Source organism: Microtus ochrogaster, unplaced genomic scaffold (assembly GCF_000317375.1).
Source record: "Microtus ochrogaster isolate Prairie Vole_2 unplaced genomic scaffold, MicOch1.0 UNK103, whole genome shotgun sequence".
Lineage (NCBI taxonomy): Eukaryota > Metazoa > Chordata > Mammalia > Rodentia > Cricetidae > Microtus > Microtus ochrogaster.
Genome location: NW_004949201.1, coordinates 153,348 through 170,567, shown reverse-complemented (window position 1 = coordinate 170,567; position 17,220 = coordinate 153,348). Strand labels below are relative to the sequence as shown.

The following is a 17,220-nucleotide window of genomic DNA, read 5'->3' as shown; positions in this document are numbered from 1 at the left end:
TTTCTAGGGTAGAGAACCTTATCGCCCATCTGCCAGGCCTCAGGCCAGGCTGGGCCCAGTGAGAGCCTTTCAGATGCTGAAAGCAGAGACTGCTCGTGGGACCCTGGGCCTCACCACTAACTATAAAGGCGCTTTCAGGGCTCAGCCTTCTGGAATCTAGGTTACCAGTTGCCCAGGCAAAGAGATGATCGCTTTGGCTAGTCTCTGAGGCCTCTGGAACAGGTTTGTAAGTTTGTACCTGTGAGTGATACTCTGAAGCTCCATTACTGCACCAGATCCCAGAGGGGGTGGAACCCAGGGGCCACAGTTAAAGAGCAGGTGAACTGATCACAGCATGCTCATGGTCACTCATGGCAACATCAAACACAGATAGCTTGGCAGCACGGGGAATCAGGACTGCCACTGCTGCAAAGCCAGGACACTGAGCCCAGCCTACTCCGGGGGCAGAAAGAACTGTGGTATGACTGACTGCCCCATGACAACATAACTTGAAAGCATTTACGGTGAAATATGTTATGCTTCTCATGTTCTGGTCTGAAGTTGCCTTATTCGGCATTTTCTCAGTCTACATGAAAAGGCTGACTTCCCCTTTGGAGGAGAGGTATAAATACTGCAACTGCAGTCGTGAGCATTCCAAAGGTCCTGCGTGTCTACCCTGGAACCAGTCCCGCGCCCCCCCTCCCCAGCAGCCCGTGTTCCAGCCAGGCCAATCTCTTTCAAGGGTGTCAGAGAGCATACACGCCCCTCTAGACTTTGGAGCTCAGTCTTTCCTCATGAGAAATGCTGGCCTAAGGCTTTCTTCTGGCTTGTCACAGGGCTGGCTGTGTGTCATCACTCAGAACTCCCTGCAAATGTCACCACCCCTGGAGGCCTTCTCTGAGGACAACCTCCACCAGGCTATCACTTTACTCTGCTTTATCCACAGCATTTATGATCAGAAATTACAGTACCTGCTCACAAATAATCCCCACACCAACGTGACAAGGAGCTGATGACTGCGTCTAGGCACCTTCCTGGGAAGAATGCTCAGGGTTGGCGCTGTTCGTATTCAGCCAATGTAGCACTTAATGGTTTTCTTCTTTTCTTGGGGGGTGGGGACGGGGTGTCTGATAGAGGTTTTGGGCAGCCTACTGCCTCAGACTTCCAAGTGCACCACCCCATCAGACTGGACTTCAGTTTCTGGTCCTATCCTACACTGATAACAGTCTTCATTAAGTGAGGATTAAATTGCTCCTTTACAGGAAGTCACAAGAACAACCTTGGAACTATATGTACTCTGTAAGCAAGTCAGGGAAGAAAACGCTGGTTTGTCACTCCAATGGGAGAGGCCAGCCTGAGTCTCGGAGTAAGACTGTCTCAAAAGAACAACAAAACCTAACACCCTCCACCTCTTGGCCGAGATCAATACAGGTGCTATTCATTGCTCTAACAGCAGCCTGCAGAGCATGCCACGCCTCAGCACCAGCACCACAGGTGAAGCAGGGCTTTTTTGAGTTTGCCAAGTGGCTGGCTGTACCATCAAACAAACATAGGATACTGGCACAGGGGCATGGCACTTGAGAGGTGGAGGCAAGAAGGTCAAGAGCTCAAGGTCACCCTTGCCGCACAGTGTGCTCCTACAGTCAGTCTTAGCTACCTGAGACCCCCTTAGACAGAGACAAAATGATCAAAGGTAAAAGTAAATAAACATAATAAAGACAGAAGAAGTTAGCATTATCTGCTTCTTATATCTGAGGATTGGGGCTGTAGCTTGGTAGTAGAGTGCATGCCCAGCACACAGGAGGCCCTGGGGGAGAAGGGAGGAGCACACTTGTAATGCCAGCACTTGGGACGCTGATACAGGAGGATCCAAGTTCTGGGCCAGAGTAAAAGATTCAAAAATTCAGATCCTTCAAATCCCATAGTTTTCAGTTTGCTGCATGTGAGAAGCACCTGGGAGCTCTTCCACTCCCTCAGCTCAGGGTGGTGAGACTGCAGACACACCTGGGCTCTTCTTTCTCTCCTACCCCATGTTTCTTTTGAACAGGGCCTCACTATGCAGATCTGGCTGACATGGAGTTCATTCTGAAGATCTGAGAGACAGGCCTCAAACAGAGAGCTGGTCTTCTTAAAATACACGGTTTGTAGAGTCAGTGTGGATGTAATTCACATAATTTAAGATTATCCTTAGCCAGACTTGGTGGCAGATGCCTTTAATCCCAGAATTTGAGTGGCAGGTGGATTATCTGTGAGTTTGAGGACAACCTAGTCAACACTGTGAGTTCCAGGACACATAGAGCTGTTGTTACACAAAGAAACGCTGTCTCTTAGCCAGGCAGTGGTGGCGCACACCATTAATCCCAACACTCGGGAGGCAGAGGCAGGAGAATCTCTGTGAGTTCAAAGCCAGCCTGGTCTTCAAGAGCTAGTTCCAGGACAGGCTCCAAAGCTACAGAGAAACACTGTCTTGAAACTACCCCCCAAAAACAACAACAACAAAAACCCCTGTCCTAAAAAACAAATGAAGTGCTGCTCTTGCAGAAAACAGGAGTTTGGTTCCTAGCACCCAGTCAGACAGCTCACATCCCTCTATTGCCAGCTCTAGAGGAGGTCACACTTCTGGACTTTGCCAGCACCTATTCTTAGGTGCATATACCCCCACACAAGTATATAATTGAAAATAATAAAAATCTAGCTTTAAAAAAATCCATGAAGTCTGGGTATGTTCACAATGTGCAACAATCTCTACTACTTACTTCCAGGACTTCTGCCTCACTGAAAACCGTTAGCTCCTAGGCACAGCGACCCACTTCCCATCTCTGTGGACATTCCAGTCAAAGAGAGCATGCAGCTGTTCTAGGCTAGTTTCTTCCACTTGTATGTCTTCAAGGTACAGCCATGTTGAGTCATGTATCAGATTATTACTCCCCTTTAAAAGCCCATTCTTGCTTCTACCTTTAGGTTCTTATGACCTGGCTGTTGAAGACTTGTGAAGTTTTGTGTGAATGGGTATACTCGGAAGTGGGATCTCTAGGTTGGATGACTGATGATTTAACATTTGAGGAACTGCTTAAAAAAGATGCAACATCTCACATTCCCACCAGCAACACAAGAATTCCAGTCCCTTCATCTCCTTGTCAAACCATGTTCCTGCCTGACCTTTTTACCAGCGAGGGTAAACTCATACCTTACTGTGGGCATTTGTTTTGTTTTTGTGATGCTGGGGATCTAACCCAAGGCCTAGTGCATGCTGGGCGAACACTTGATTTGACACTGACTACTCCCACCTCCTGTTTAGACTACTGACTGATGATGTTAAACATGTATCAGAGAGTCCTGATCATCTGTTTATCTTTAAAGGAATTTCTATTCAAATCCTTTGCTCAATTTTAAATATCATCTTTTTATTGCTAAGTTGTAGGAGCTCTTTGTATCTACAGGACATTACACTTTTATCAGATACATGATTTGCAAATATTGGTGTGGACTATCATTTCATTAAAAATGTTCTTTGAGCTCAGCTGCATAGTACTTACCTGGATATTTTGCCTAACTCTTGATTATGAGAACTTACACCTGTGTTTTCTTCTCTATTTGTAGAGTTAGGGCTTGCTTTTGGAAATCTTAGCCATTGAAAGTTGCCCCTGGCATATGGGGAGTGTTCACCTCTTTAGGCACTATTTGTTGAGAAAACTATTTGCTTCCTTAATTAAATTGTCTTGCATCTTTGACTAAAGTCAACTGACAATCGACATATGGAATTTGGGGAGTTTTGCTCCCCACATCCCCAGTCTTTTTTGTAACAGGGCTTCTCTGTGTAGCCCTGGCTATTCTGGAACTTATCCTGTAGACCAGGCTGGCCTCTAACTCACAAGAGATCTGCCTGCTTCTGGGATTAAAGACATGAACTTGCATTGCCTGGCAAGCTTTGCTTTTTAGGAGTCCCACAAGTGGCCTGGGGAGATGACTTAGTAGGCAGACGCTTGCCACCAAGCCTAATGACCCGCATGGTAGAGAACTGATTCAAAAGCTGTTCTCTGGGCTTCACATGCACACCATGCCATGGCGATGCGCACACATACTAAATAAATTTGATAAAGAAGAATACCAATATTTTACCAAAGATCAAATGAGCCAGATTCCCTGGAGGTGGATCCCAGACAATGACATTTTATCAGGTAGCACAGGAAGTTAGGATTGAGAGAGACATTCTAGTTCTTATATAGGCACAGGGGTTTGAGACTCGGCAAAGAGCTAATAATGGGGCTTGTTAAACTGGATGAATCCCTTTGAGCTAAGAGGGGCAGGGACCCAAGAGGGGCAGAGACAGGCAGCCTGGGGTTGAAAGGTGCTCCAACTGCTCCTGCCCAGTCCACCTCACACTCAGGGAGCTAGTTAAGCAGCCCAAGGAGCTATGTCCAGCCTCTCAAAGCAAAGTCCACCTGTCTAGAAAGAAACTGGCCAGATTTAAGGTTGGGGGAGGGGACACACAGAGAGAGAAGGGAGAGGGAAAAGGGGCAGGTTTAGCCCTCCCTGCAGAGCTTTTCAGCAGGAAGGAAATGGGTGAGGCCCACCTTGATAGCTACTCTTAAAAGTTGAAACTTCCGCTCCCAAAGGAGTTTTAAAATTAGAGCTCTGCCCACCCCCTGGTATTCTGCTCAGAAGCCTGGCCCCATTCACCTGGAGGACAAGTGACCAGCTCCAAGGACAAAAAGCCCATTTATCTTCCCTGCTTACAATAGAGCCCATTTCCTGGTGGGGGTGGGGGACTAAATATCTGGTTAACCTTTGATCCTTCACAAAGATAGACAAGGCAGCTGATTCTGACCTAGCGAATGTGGCTTATAATCCCAACAGGTACCAGAGACCCAGTGTTAAAATTGAGGTTTTAGTGTGGACCAATCTCCCTAGGGCCTTGCTCATCCAGACAAGAAGGAGGATGAACTCAGATGAGTACTGATGGGCTGAGGTCTAGGTAGGCACCACACCTGTTCCAGGCCACGGGGCCACCCAGAGAACTCCCCATAGGCCTTAAGTGCTACAGGCCAGGGCATCAGGGCATCGAGGCCAAGAGCAAGTATTCCATTCTCCCTTTGTTCATCCAGATGTTAGCAGGCAGAATGTTTTCTGCTGGTGTTCACAGACCCGGAGTCTAGGGACTATGCAGGCAAAGAGTAATTGTTAACACTGGCTGTTTTCACCTTTGCGACTGACATCTCAGTGTCCTTTTCCTTTTTTGGTATATTCTGATTCCAGTTCACAGTATTCTCTAGCAGATGAGACCTGGAGAGCGGGTCCATACAGGGTAGAGAAAACATGAGTCTAGAAATCTGTGGTCTTGACCCTCTTGGGGCACACAGGAACCAAGTCTAACAAACACTGCTGCCGCTGGCTTCCTGTTCTCTGGGCCTGTGGTCTAAAGGACCATTTCAAAAGCATCAAGAGATTGCAGGGCTCCATACCTGCACTTCCAATCCCCCTGCTTCTGAGTCCAAGGTCAACTGGTGGGGGGCCTGAGAGCTAACCAGCATGCCTCCCCTCAGGCTGGCACCCAGCAGTGGTTCAGAGAGTACTGGGTGAGCAAAGAAACCCAGTCAACCTGGGAGAGGCCTTTGGCCAGAAACCCCAGCCTCCAGTGAAGAGTTTGCCAAGAGGCAACTGGCGGAGTTAGGAATTATCCAATCTGCTCCAGCCTTGTGTGAATGGGCGTTGGCTAGTCCCTGGCCTGGAGATGCTCTGAGGTACGCAATTTGTGGGTTAAGCACTCTGGACTTGGAGGTTTCCCCACCTCTGAACACACATTCAGTCTATCTTAGACTCTGAGGATGTAAAACCTGAACTGACAATAGAATGATGTCTGGGGAGAATTAAAAAAAAAAAAGCCAAAATCAGATTCTATAGTAGAGTCAGTAATTACAGGACTAGGAGGAACCAGCAGGGAGCGACTGAAACCTCTGACTCATAGCTGCTCCATTAAAAATGGTGAAACCATTTGCGCTGGCCCAGTGACAGGGCAAACTCTCACCCTTGTGCTGCCCACACACTTTCCCAGCCTGGTCCTGGTGTACGAGCAGACCACTCATCAGGCTGTCTCCAGGACACTTGAATGAGAGAAGGGGGCTTAGGTACTCTGGGGAGGAGCAAACACCTGGCCTTAGGGCAATGGGCAGGTGATTGGTCTGCTGTGAGGAGAGGGCAATGGGCATGGTAAGGTGTAGACTCCATTTTAACATGGAAGGACATGGGGGTGCGGGGGTGCACCCTCTCAACCCACCCTCCAAGCTACTGAGGGGCTGAGTTTCAAGGAGCCAAGAGGTATTTTTGTGGTTAGGTGGACTATTAAGCTAACCCTGACATAATTATAGAAATGATGCATACTGTATAGGCATTTGTTCTCTGTGCTTTGGTTTTACAGGTAAGGCTCCCAATGTTGGAGGAGGCGCCTGCTGGTGGGACCCGAGTCCCCAAACCTAGCCAGACTGCTGCCTGCTTTGTTCCCCCATTAGGCTTGTCACAGTATTTCTCATCTGGTCACCAAGGCGACACTAGTGCAATGGCGGTTCCAGACTCTCGGGCAGACTACCTCAGGCCCAGATGGTGTGAGCTGTCTGCACTGCAGGGTGAGTCATGGGAGAGAGAGGGCAAGTCAGGTGACCAGGTGAGAATCAGAGCTCCTGAGGTAGCCTGGTTACCTTGACATTCCTGTGATTCTGCCAAGGTAAAAAGTAACTCAAGGAGTTTGCCTTATATGGGCACAACGACAGATTTCAACACAACGTGCTAACTGACCCTGTATCAAATCCAGTCCAGGTTGCTTGGGTGACACCCGATAAAGCTGCCTTGAAAGTATAGGAAACAACAACTTACGACAGGCCATGACCAGTGACTCACAAAACAAAGGTGTAGTCCAACTGCATTTGTGTGACTTTTAGACAGGGGGAAGGGTTGGTGGCCTGTAGACCAAGTGGCTTTATCATTCCTCCACCCACACCTGGTGGGAGGCCTGGCTTAAGACAGGACCTGGAGGCCTATAGCTGAACAGCAGTTCTGTCTGGGTTCTAAGAGGCTTGGCCCCTGTGCCTGCTTTCCCCCAAAAGGGTCAGAACAAGCAGAGGCTGCTGGGAGGCACAGCTCTGTAGGTCAATGGGACAAAATAGGCAGTGTGAGTTCAGGGCTCCAGCATTCAAGAAGCTGAGACAGGAGGATAACGTGTGCCAGTCTGGGCTAGAGACCCTGGGTTTTGTTTTGGTAATAAAAGGGGGTGAGGGCTGGATAGATGGCTCACTGGCTGCTCCCCCAAGACTTGTGCTTAATCCCCAGCACCCACATGGCAGCTCCAAGGGACTGGACACCCTCATACACAGACAAGCAGCCAAAGCATCAATGTACGGGGAAAAAAAAAAAAAGATACTGTGTGAGAGCCAAAGAAACCAGCTGTGCCCTACAGGCATCCCCAAAGATGTGGCCTTACCCCAGAAGGGAACCAGAGATCTGAGCTTCTGCCACACTCCATTCATTCATTTCCATATACAAAGATACTGACTACTTCCCTAGGTGGCGTGTATGTGTGTGGTTAGATTGTCAAGTACCCCTGCCCTCTTGAAGCAGAAACTACTACAATTAGACAGAAGTGGCTGTAATAGAACAGAGCAGCCCAACAAGGGATTGTAAAAGGCAATATTCTCTCTGTCTCTCTCTGTCTCTCTCTGTCTCTCTCTCTCTGTCTCTCTCTCTCTCTCTCTATCTCTATCTCTATCTCTATCTCTCTCTCTCAGCACAAAACAAAGAAACCCACAACTGGAGAAGGGCTACTCCTAGGGGCCTGACGCCCACCACTGGGAGCAAGAATAGAGAAAGGGAGCACAAGACACTGGTTCATACCATGGAGGGCTTGAGTTTTATCCCAGAGCTAAAGGTCTGCTAGGGGAAGGACAGGAGCAGATCTACGGTATGAAAAGAGCACCCCCCCTCCATGGTTGGGTGGAGTAAAACAGGGTATCTTGGACCAGAGTTCTGGAAAAGGATAGAGCACTGGAAGATGAGCACATGCTGCAGATACAGACAAAATGGACACATTTCCTGCCCTTCATCAGAGCCTCCTTCTAAAGAACTGTCCCTACAAAAGAGAGGGACTACGAGGAAAACTTCTGTGTAACTTTGCAAACAAGAGACCAGAGGTTGGCCACAAGACCACCCATCCTGCCGGGCAGTGGTGGCGCACGCCTTTAATCCTAGCACTCGGGAGGCAGAGGCAGGCGGATCTCTGTGAGTTCGAGACCAGCCTGGTCTACAGAGCTAGTTCCAGGACAGGCTCCAAAGCCACAGAGAAACCCTGTCTCAAAAAAACAAAAACAAACAAACAAACAAAAAAGACCACCCACCCTGCCATATACTTTAGAGACGTAGGCCTCACTTCCATCCAACCAGAACTTTACAATGGGCCAAGAGCAACAGTGGCAGCAGAATAAAATCATAGCAGTGACTTTTAAGCAGGGTGCTAACAAGGTGCAAAAACCTCGGTAGTTTTTTTTGTTTTAGGTGTTTTTTTTCTTGTTTGTTTTTGCAATGCTGGGGACTGATGCCTGGGTTTCGCCCCTAACAGGTAAGCACTCCTATCAGAGCATACCTCCAGCGTCCAGCTCTTCTGTCTAGTCTCTAACATGGCAGACCCATATAAGACTCAATCTGAAAAGCAGCTGTTTTGGTGCAAGATATCATTACTTTAAATCTGACATTCTCTATATAAAATCTATTCCAAATGGTTGTGGCCTTTATCTGCCATTGAGATATACAACCTGGTGAGACCCAGGCAGAGCCCATGGAAGAGCAGAGTGATATCTGGTTCCCTCCCTCTCCCTTCCATCTGCTCCATGGGTGGCAAACACCACAACTGTAATCCCAGTCTTCCATATCCTGGGCCATACTCCCCTATGCAGAGAAGGTCTGTACCCTAAATTTCTCAACAGGCAAACGTAGTCCAGGGCCAAAACACGGGACCTAATAGGAGAGGTGGGAAAGCAGCAGCCTGGCTCTATAGCAGAGTTGTCAAATCAGGGAGAAAACCCTTGCTATGACCAACTCTCCAACCTCAACACCATCACCTGGAAGAACCAAAAATGAGAAGCACTCCCCTGCCAAGGGCGCCCTGGAGTCAGGAGCCCCACTACCCAGAACTGAGATTCAGGAGAGTGGAATTTGACAGTTCTGTCCTCCAAGAGAACATGGCCCAGCTGGAGAGGGACACTGGTGAGCAGTCAGCGCAGGGCAGTGTGATACAAGAACAAAGTGAGACGACACCTGAGCTGGGCCTTGAAAGAGGAGCCCTGTTCTGATGCATGGTGGCCTGGGAAGAGGGTCATTCTGCAGTCATAAGACAGAGAAAAACTCAAAAAGAGGGCACAAGCTAAGGACCCCAGAGAGTAGTAGTAGGGTGCAGCTAGTATCAGACACTAACTGCTGAATGAGTTTAGAACCTGTCCTCTGCACATGGGGGCAAAGCAGGTTAACTCAGAGCGACCTAAATAGACACTGAATCTCAGAAAGATAATGTTCACTGAAGCATCAGGACCGACAAGGAGGAGAATCAAGCCACTTAGCGGGCCACTGCAGGAGGAAAACCAGCCTGAGTCCATGCACCAGGCATGCACAGAGCAGCTGACTCTTCCACTCTGGGGGCTGTTGCAGCTATACAATCTTCACTTTCTTTCTTTTTTTTTTTTTTGGTTTTTCGAGACAGGGTTTCTCTGTGGTTTTGGAGCCTGTCCTGGAACTAGCTCTTGTAGACCAGGCTGGTCTCGAACTCACAAAGATCTGCCTGCCTCTGCCTCCCAAGTGCTGGGATTAAAGGCGTGCGCCACCACCGCCCGGCTCAATCTTCACTTTCTACTACTACCCTGTGTCCCGAGTTACTAGGGCAATGGAAGGAACATTCTACAACAGGAAGAAAGTCAGGATTCTAGAACAGTCTAGAGCAGTGGTTCTCAACCTTCCTATGTTGTGGTGACTCCCAACCATAAAATTTTTATTGCTCTTCATAGGTGTAATTTTGCTACTGTTACGAATCGTAATATAAATATCTGTTTTCCGGTGGTTGTAGGTAACCCCTGTGAAAAAGTTGTCTGACCCCCTCACCCCCAAATGGGTTGTGACTCACAGGCTGAGAACCACTGGTCTAGAGAAAGATAGAAAATTCAGTTCCTAAATAAAGATGAGGAGTCAAAGGCTCCTAGGCTTCTGACAGGGGTGGATTATGAAGGACAAGATAAAATGCTAGAATCAAAGTGTTTTGCAGCCAGCAGGCACGCGGAAACTTCTGTCTAAAACTAGCAGAAGAGCATTGGCTCACAAATGCTTTGATTCCACACTCATCCAAACACATCCTGTCATGCTGCTGGTGCCGGGGACACTGGGGAAGTGAGAGCCTTGCACACCTAACAGGGGAGAGACCTGGGCCTGAAAATAACTATAACGAATGGATCACAGACAAGATCTTTGAGGCCAAGGGGAGAATACCTAAGACCCCAGGGAAAAGCAAGTGAAATACCAACATCCAAGAGGAAAGCTGGGGTTGGAGGGGGTGTAGAACTCTGGGATAGAGGATGAGCAGGAAAAGGAAAAGTCACAGAAATAAAGAAAACGTCAAGAAACCCAAGGGATGAGCATTTGGAGTTGACACTGAAAGCATTAACTACAGTAACTGTGGTCTATGTTAAAATGCATACATCCTACGGGCTGGGGGTGCAACTCATCGGCACAATGCTTTATCTAACTTGGATGTAGGGCCCTAGATTCCGCCCCCAGCACTGCAAGAACAAAAACCACACAAACAGGACCCAAAGCCATCTGATAAACACACTGTATGTTCCTGGTGCGCGCGCGCACGCGCGTGTGTGTGCGTGTGTGTGTGTTGGGGGGGGAATGAACAGCAGCCTGGCAAAACCGATGCTGGGTAACAGGTACATGATTACTATCCCATTTGATAACTACAAAGATCATCATGTCTGAAGGTATGCACACACATGTATGGTCTTTAAGTCTCCTATAATGCAGAGAAGTTGAGGAAAGGAGGGCCAGGATGTCATCATGTATCCCGGGTGACTGCTGAAGGGCTGAAGACACTTCTGTGATGGAGCAGCCAGCCTCGGTGCACACTGGGGCTAAGAAGCACTCAGGAAGAGAAAAGATAGGTTCCATTGGCAAAGGTTTACACGTTAAAAACACACCAAAGCCAATATCCAAATGCAGGAGTGCAGGGCTTTCCCAGGGGATCAAACCCTAACCCAGCTCGTGGGCACTGCTGCACCATGCTATCTTCCTACAAAAGAATCGAAGGTACCCAGGTACAAGCCGGACTTTCCAGCCCACACTCCAGCTTCAAATTCACACTGAACTCTCTGTGTTCGCCTTCTGGCATTCATTACCCAGCAAAGGATGCTAGGGTAAGGCTGTGCCCTTTGCAAAGGCGGATTAGAGCACACCCACCATTGGTCACAGAACAAGCCACCTCTTTCTTTCCCTTTCCTGCAGAGCAAGGTTGCATTTAAAAGGAGAAACAGTCTCAGGTTTTGTCTCCCAAACAGTGAAGGCCCCAAGGGCAAGGTCTGGGGGAACAAAGCAGCTAGTTCGCCAGGATGGGGACCATGAAGAAGGTGTAGAGGGACGTGGGAGACAAAGCCTAGGCCCAAGGCAAAAAGCCCAGACAGTAGAGAAAGAAAGGGGAGCAGCAGTGTAGCTCTGGGTCCCATGGCCCAGGGAGAGCTGAGGCTCTATCAGATTTTGGTTGGCCACACCACGTGGCCTCAATCTTTCTCTACACTTTCCATGGCACCAGCTTCTCTGCCAATGCCCCATAAATAACAATGGTCAGCAAACACAGTCGCCTGCTCCTCCTTTCCTGCCCTGCACATTTCAAGGCTGGGTGGGGGCCCCGGAACCTAACCTGGGGCACTGGAGGCCAGGTTTCAGGAAGATGGTCAGCCAGTACCACAGGACTAAGTTTTTTAACATTTTTTTTTTTTAGCTGTCCCCAGGAACAAAACACTTTGTGTCTTTGGCTACATAAATTAAGTTTACTAGCTGGGCGATGGTGGCGCACGCCTTTAATCCCAGCACTTGGGAGGCAGAGGCAGGCGGATCTCTGTGAGTTCGAGACCAGCCTGGTCTACAGAGCTAGTTCCAGGACAGGCTCCAAAGCCAGAGAAACCCTGTCCCGAAAAACCAAAATTAATTAATTGATTAATTAAGTTTACTTAAAGACAGCAATTTCTGTATCAAAGAAAAAGTTTTTCAAAGGAACAATAACAGCAGCAATAAAAGTCATGTATCACTTCAGAGGACAGGGCCTTCTGACTCCCTCACCCAAGTATCCCTACTGCTTAGACCCTCAGCAAATATTGGACAAGATCCCCACCTCTCTAGATGAAGGTAGTGGTTCTCTCCCCTGCCTGCTGGGAAAGCATACTGCTTGCCTCACAACTGGTCAGACACTCATGCTCGCTGTCTTACTAGCATAGAAGTGTCCCAGAGAAGACTTTCACAGCACACAGCTAGACATAGGACTGGCTTTTAGATGTATATATAATAGCAGGCCTGTAGGAGTGAGCTGGGCCTGGTAGGTGATGGTAACAGAACATTTTTATCCAAGGGTAGGCCAAGGACAGATCAATCTCTATCCTTAACACACTGAGTGGCTGTTCTGTGGAAGACGGTCAGATAGGCAGATAAGTACCAGTTCACTCCACTTGTCCGACTGGCTATTTATCCATTTATTCAACACTGACTTATTGAACACTCATGTCAAACCATGCACTAGGGGCACAGTAGTGGACAAAACAGAGCCTCTGCTCTTGCGATGCTCACAAGGTCATAGAGGTTGGAGAGAAAAGATGACTGATTAAAAGAAGTAGAAGATGGGCAGTCGGAAGGAAGGAGGAAAGAAGGAAGGAAGGAAGGAAGGAAGGAAGGAAGGAAGGAAGGAAGGAAGGAAGGCAGGCAGGCAGGCAGACGGGCAGGCAGAGGTAATAGTTACAGACACTTTACAGTAGGGACAGTGAAAACTGAGGTCTGAAGAATGAAGAGGAGAGAGGATTTGGGGTGGAAAGAGGTTAGGGCAGAGGCCCCTCTGAAGGTGTTGAGCAGGAGGGAACATGACAGAGATGGCTGTGTCTGAGACAAAGTGATTGTGACTGGTGGACAGAATGCATGCTCCACAGGGCCCCATAGTCAGGAGCAAGGTACCCTAGGAGGAGTCCAAGAAGGACGACACTCGGCCCTCATGAAAACAACCCACAGGGGCTGGGCAATGCTCAGGCCACTCTATTTCCAACTGGTATCAGGACCTGAGTGTCAGGCTGTGCTCTTACAATGGGACAAAGAGGCTGCTTCAGAACTGGTGGGCCCTCAGGGCTTCCTGGGATGAAAAGCTACAACTTTTCTGGGCCTGTCTATGGCAGAGCAAAGCTGTCTGTGTGCTTCCTAATATCTGACCTAGAGACCATACTGGCTTGAGACTTCTCAAGAAGAGGCTGCATACATGGAGTATTCTGCATGATGCAGGCTAGCTCAGCATATACTTAGGGAGACTTGAGGGCTCTGGGGGCCACTGGCTTCCTCAGGAAGCTGTAAGCCCACCCCAAAGACACTGCTATTCAAGGTGTTGTCCTCTCTTGCCTACATCCACAATCACCTCCATGATGGCTTACCATCTAGCCGCTGAGCTGACTGGAACCCAATCTTCCATAAACAGCTGGCCCCAATGTGACCCCATGGGTTGGTCTCTTTACTGCTGGAGAGGACTCTAGTTGAGTTTCCCAGTTGAAAGTCTCTCCCCCCCAAACCCATAAAGGTACCATTCCCTTGAATCCTAACCAGCCTGGGGTGGAAACTCTTGGCCATGACTTTGTAAATGTGGAAACTGAGGCTTCTTTGCCTGGAGTCCCTCAGGGAGGAAGAAGCAGGGTTAGGAAGAGAATCTGGTACTCTCCAGCTTGGCAACTAGTATCCCTGGAAACCAAGCTCAAGAGTGAGGTAGCACTCAGAACCTGAACACATAGGTCCAAGTAAAGGCACCTGGTAGCAGGGCTCACTAGTTTATGAACCCTGGGGTCAGGCCTCTCATGGGGGTGGGGTGGGGAGAGGGATAGGTTGTGCAGCATTGGTCTCACTCAGCTGAACTTTCATCAGGAAACCTCCTGCCCGGCAGTGCCTCATCAGCCAAAGAGCTTGTGATTGCAACATGGACTTGAGCCCTTCAGATAGCTGGGGGTTCCCAGGTCAGCTCTGAAGAATGCAGCAAGATGCTCACATAGTTCCTCCTTCTCAAAAGATAGTTCTGGGCTTATTAAAAAGCAACAGTCAAGAAAGCCACACCCAATCCAGGTTGGCTGCACTCTCCATGTGCTTCTCAGACCAGGATTAATTCTTTGGCTGGTTTCAAACCTTCAATTTCAAAACTATCTAGTTTGTGCTTGTCTATAAAGGAATGTTACTGAGCACCTCCCACAAGTAACACAGAAAACAACTCCCTCTGCCATCACCTGTTGTTCCTTGAGACCAAGCCATATATAGGCAGCCAGATTCAGACTGTCTAGCTCAACTCTCCACTTCCCACCACGTAATTAGGTTCTCCAGCACAAAGCGCCCCTCTCCTACTTAAGAGGCCTAGGGGATGGAGAGAGTGAGCTGTGAAACCCAAGCTTTCTTCTCGTGCACTCTGTCCTCTGCACATGATGGCATCACAAGCCTGAATCCCAGCTTTTCCAAGAGACCAATTCGCAGTGCTAGGGCTAAAAGTGAGAAGGAGGGTGCCTGCTCATTCCTACTGAAATCGCCTAAAAAGGGCAAAGTCCAATTTGATTCTCAGCTTTGCTGATTACAGACTGGGTGGTCTGAGGCAAGCCGGGTAACCTCTCAGAACTTCAGTCCCCCATCTCCAAGGGGAGATGTAATATAAATACAAAAAATGCTGCCGGGCGGTGGTGGCGCACGCCTTTAATCCCAGCACTCGGGAAGCAGAGGCAGGCGGATCTCTGTGAGTTCGAGGCCAGCCTGGCCTATAAGAGCTAGTTCCAGGACTGGCACCAAAATCTACAGAGAAACCCTGTCTCGAAAAAAAAAAAAAAAAAAATGCTGAGTGCATGCAAGGCTAGGCTAAAGGCGTCTTTCTGAGCGAGTGTTCAATCCGTCCCAACTACAAACACCAAGTTTCTGTGGTGTCCTCTGCCTGGGAGCCTTCCAAGGGCAGGGCTAGTTCTGGTCTTCTTGCCACTGTATGTACTCAGTGCCTAAAACACTGGCTAAATGTTTGTGGATGTGATACTTTTTTGGTTTTTTCAGACCATAATCCAAAAGAAGAGCCTGGTTCTGGCTGCTCTGTCCACTTAGCCCCCAGACTATTTCTCACCTCTCAGGCGCCTCCCGGGCCTGTCCTGGAAGACGCCAGGCTGTGTACTTTTCACCTTCCCTGCCTCACTTCACCTCAGAAAGTGCACATGTGAACACGACATTCTCTGAGCTGTGTGGTGGGTTGCACTGTCAGCCCCATGAGGAGAAGAGGCCTATTTTGTTCCCATCACTTTAACAAAACAAAATAAAATACATGAGGCTTTCTCCCCCACTTCCAAACCCACCAAAAAGAATACACTGTGATGGTACAGACCCTTATAAAACTGGGTGGACACCAGGAACCCTGGCACCTAAAGAAGCTAAACTAGAGGGACCTAAAATTTGAATACAGCCTGGTCTTCATAGCAATTTCCAGACCAGCCAGGGCTATTGAGACTCTGTCAAAATAAACAAATAAGCAAAACCCCACCTAAACCCTCATGTAACACATCTGGCTACGTGACCCACACAATTGGCATTGATGCCCTAGCACTTTGGTTCCTATCCTGACGTTCCCTGAGTTACAAATCCATGGTGATCTAGAAATGTCTCTTTATAGGATTCTCTAAGAGGCCAGTGGCTGACAAATCTTCCTGCAACTGCTTCTCTGGATGCACAGCCCTTTCCCCAGACAGTTTCCATGCATAGGAAAGTAGTGAGCAACTCAAAGCATTGCAACCATTTTTCTTCCAGCTATTTCTAGGCACACAGAGAACATTTAAGGACTCAAGGCCAGCCTGAGAAAACAATCGAATCAGGAAATACTCGACCAGCTCAAAGGCAACAGAGCCCAAAAAAGTCAAAAGTTGAGGGCTTTGCCTTTATGGGGACATTTCCTGGCTTTTCACAGGCAGTTCCAAGCAAAGCTCGATGAATACAGTGCGATGAATACAGTGCGGCCAGTCAACACAATTAGCACAGGATTCAACTCAGAGCTTAGGGAAAGAATTCTCAGGGTGCGTGTCCATTCTTTATCAGGAGTCACTTGCTGTCACATACCTACTATAATCTGCTTTCCTGAGATCTATCAGCTCTCACCAGTAGGAAGCACTGTTCAAGAATTCTTTCTGCCCAGGGCTTGGCAGTGACTTTCACAGAACATCGACTGTCAACATCTTCAGAGGTTGAAATTAAATGATCAATCCTAAACAAGTATTTCTGCCCGCATGTCATTTGTGTATAGATTTTGAATCGGCAGTTTGTGTGAAGGCTGGCCCTGCTCCCCGAGCTACTGTGGGCACAAACAGCTGCCTGAATGCATACATATATGTTTAAGACCCTTCTAGAACAAGAAACAAAAGTACTTCCTACTGTATCTCACTTCGAATAAACATAGGGTCAAAGCCTAGGAATATGCATATTTGTATGAGAGAAGAATCTGGAGAATCCAGGTCAGTCACCTGAGGCAAAGCCCATGCCATAAAGTGAGCATTTATGTCCTCCTCTTTTTTTTTTTTTTTTTTTGGTTTTTTTCGAGACAGGGTTTCTCTGTGGCTTTGGAGCCTGTCCTGGAACTAGCTCTGTAGACCAGGCTGGTCTTGAACTCACAGAGATCCGCCTGCCTCTGCCTCCCGAGTGCTGGGATTAAAGGCGTGCGCCACAACCGCCCGGCTTGCCCTCCTCTTTTTTATCAGGGCTGGCATTAAGGATCACGAGAAAGAGATTCTCTCCCTCTGCTAAGAGGATTCTGAAGCAGCAATTTACAGGAGAAAAAAAAATCACTAAAAGAAAGGCGGCGGCAGCATGGCCAAGAGCATGAGGCCAGAGCAATCAGTGGCAAGTGGCCTACAGTATTCTCCTGAGGGCTTTGGTTTAAGAGTTAAATTCACTGTCCTATAAAGCTGGAATTCTAGCCTCTTG

The 17,220-nt window shown here is 48.3% G+C and overlaps 1 protein-coding gene across 6 annotated transcripts in view; it reads right to left on the bottom strand.

Moving 5' to 3' along the window:
- The window catches only part of Actn4 (actinin alpha 4), a 66,142-nt gene that overhangs the window by 28,713 nt on the left and 20,209 nt on the right, over nt 1-17,220 (bottom strand). The window lies entirely within an intron of this gene.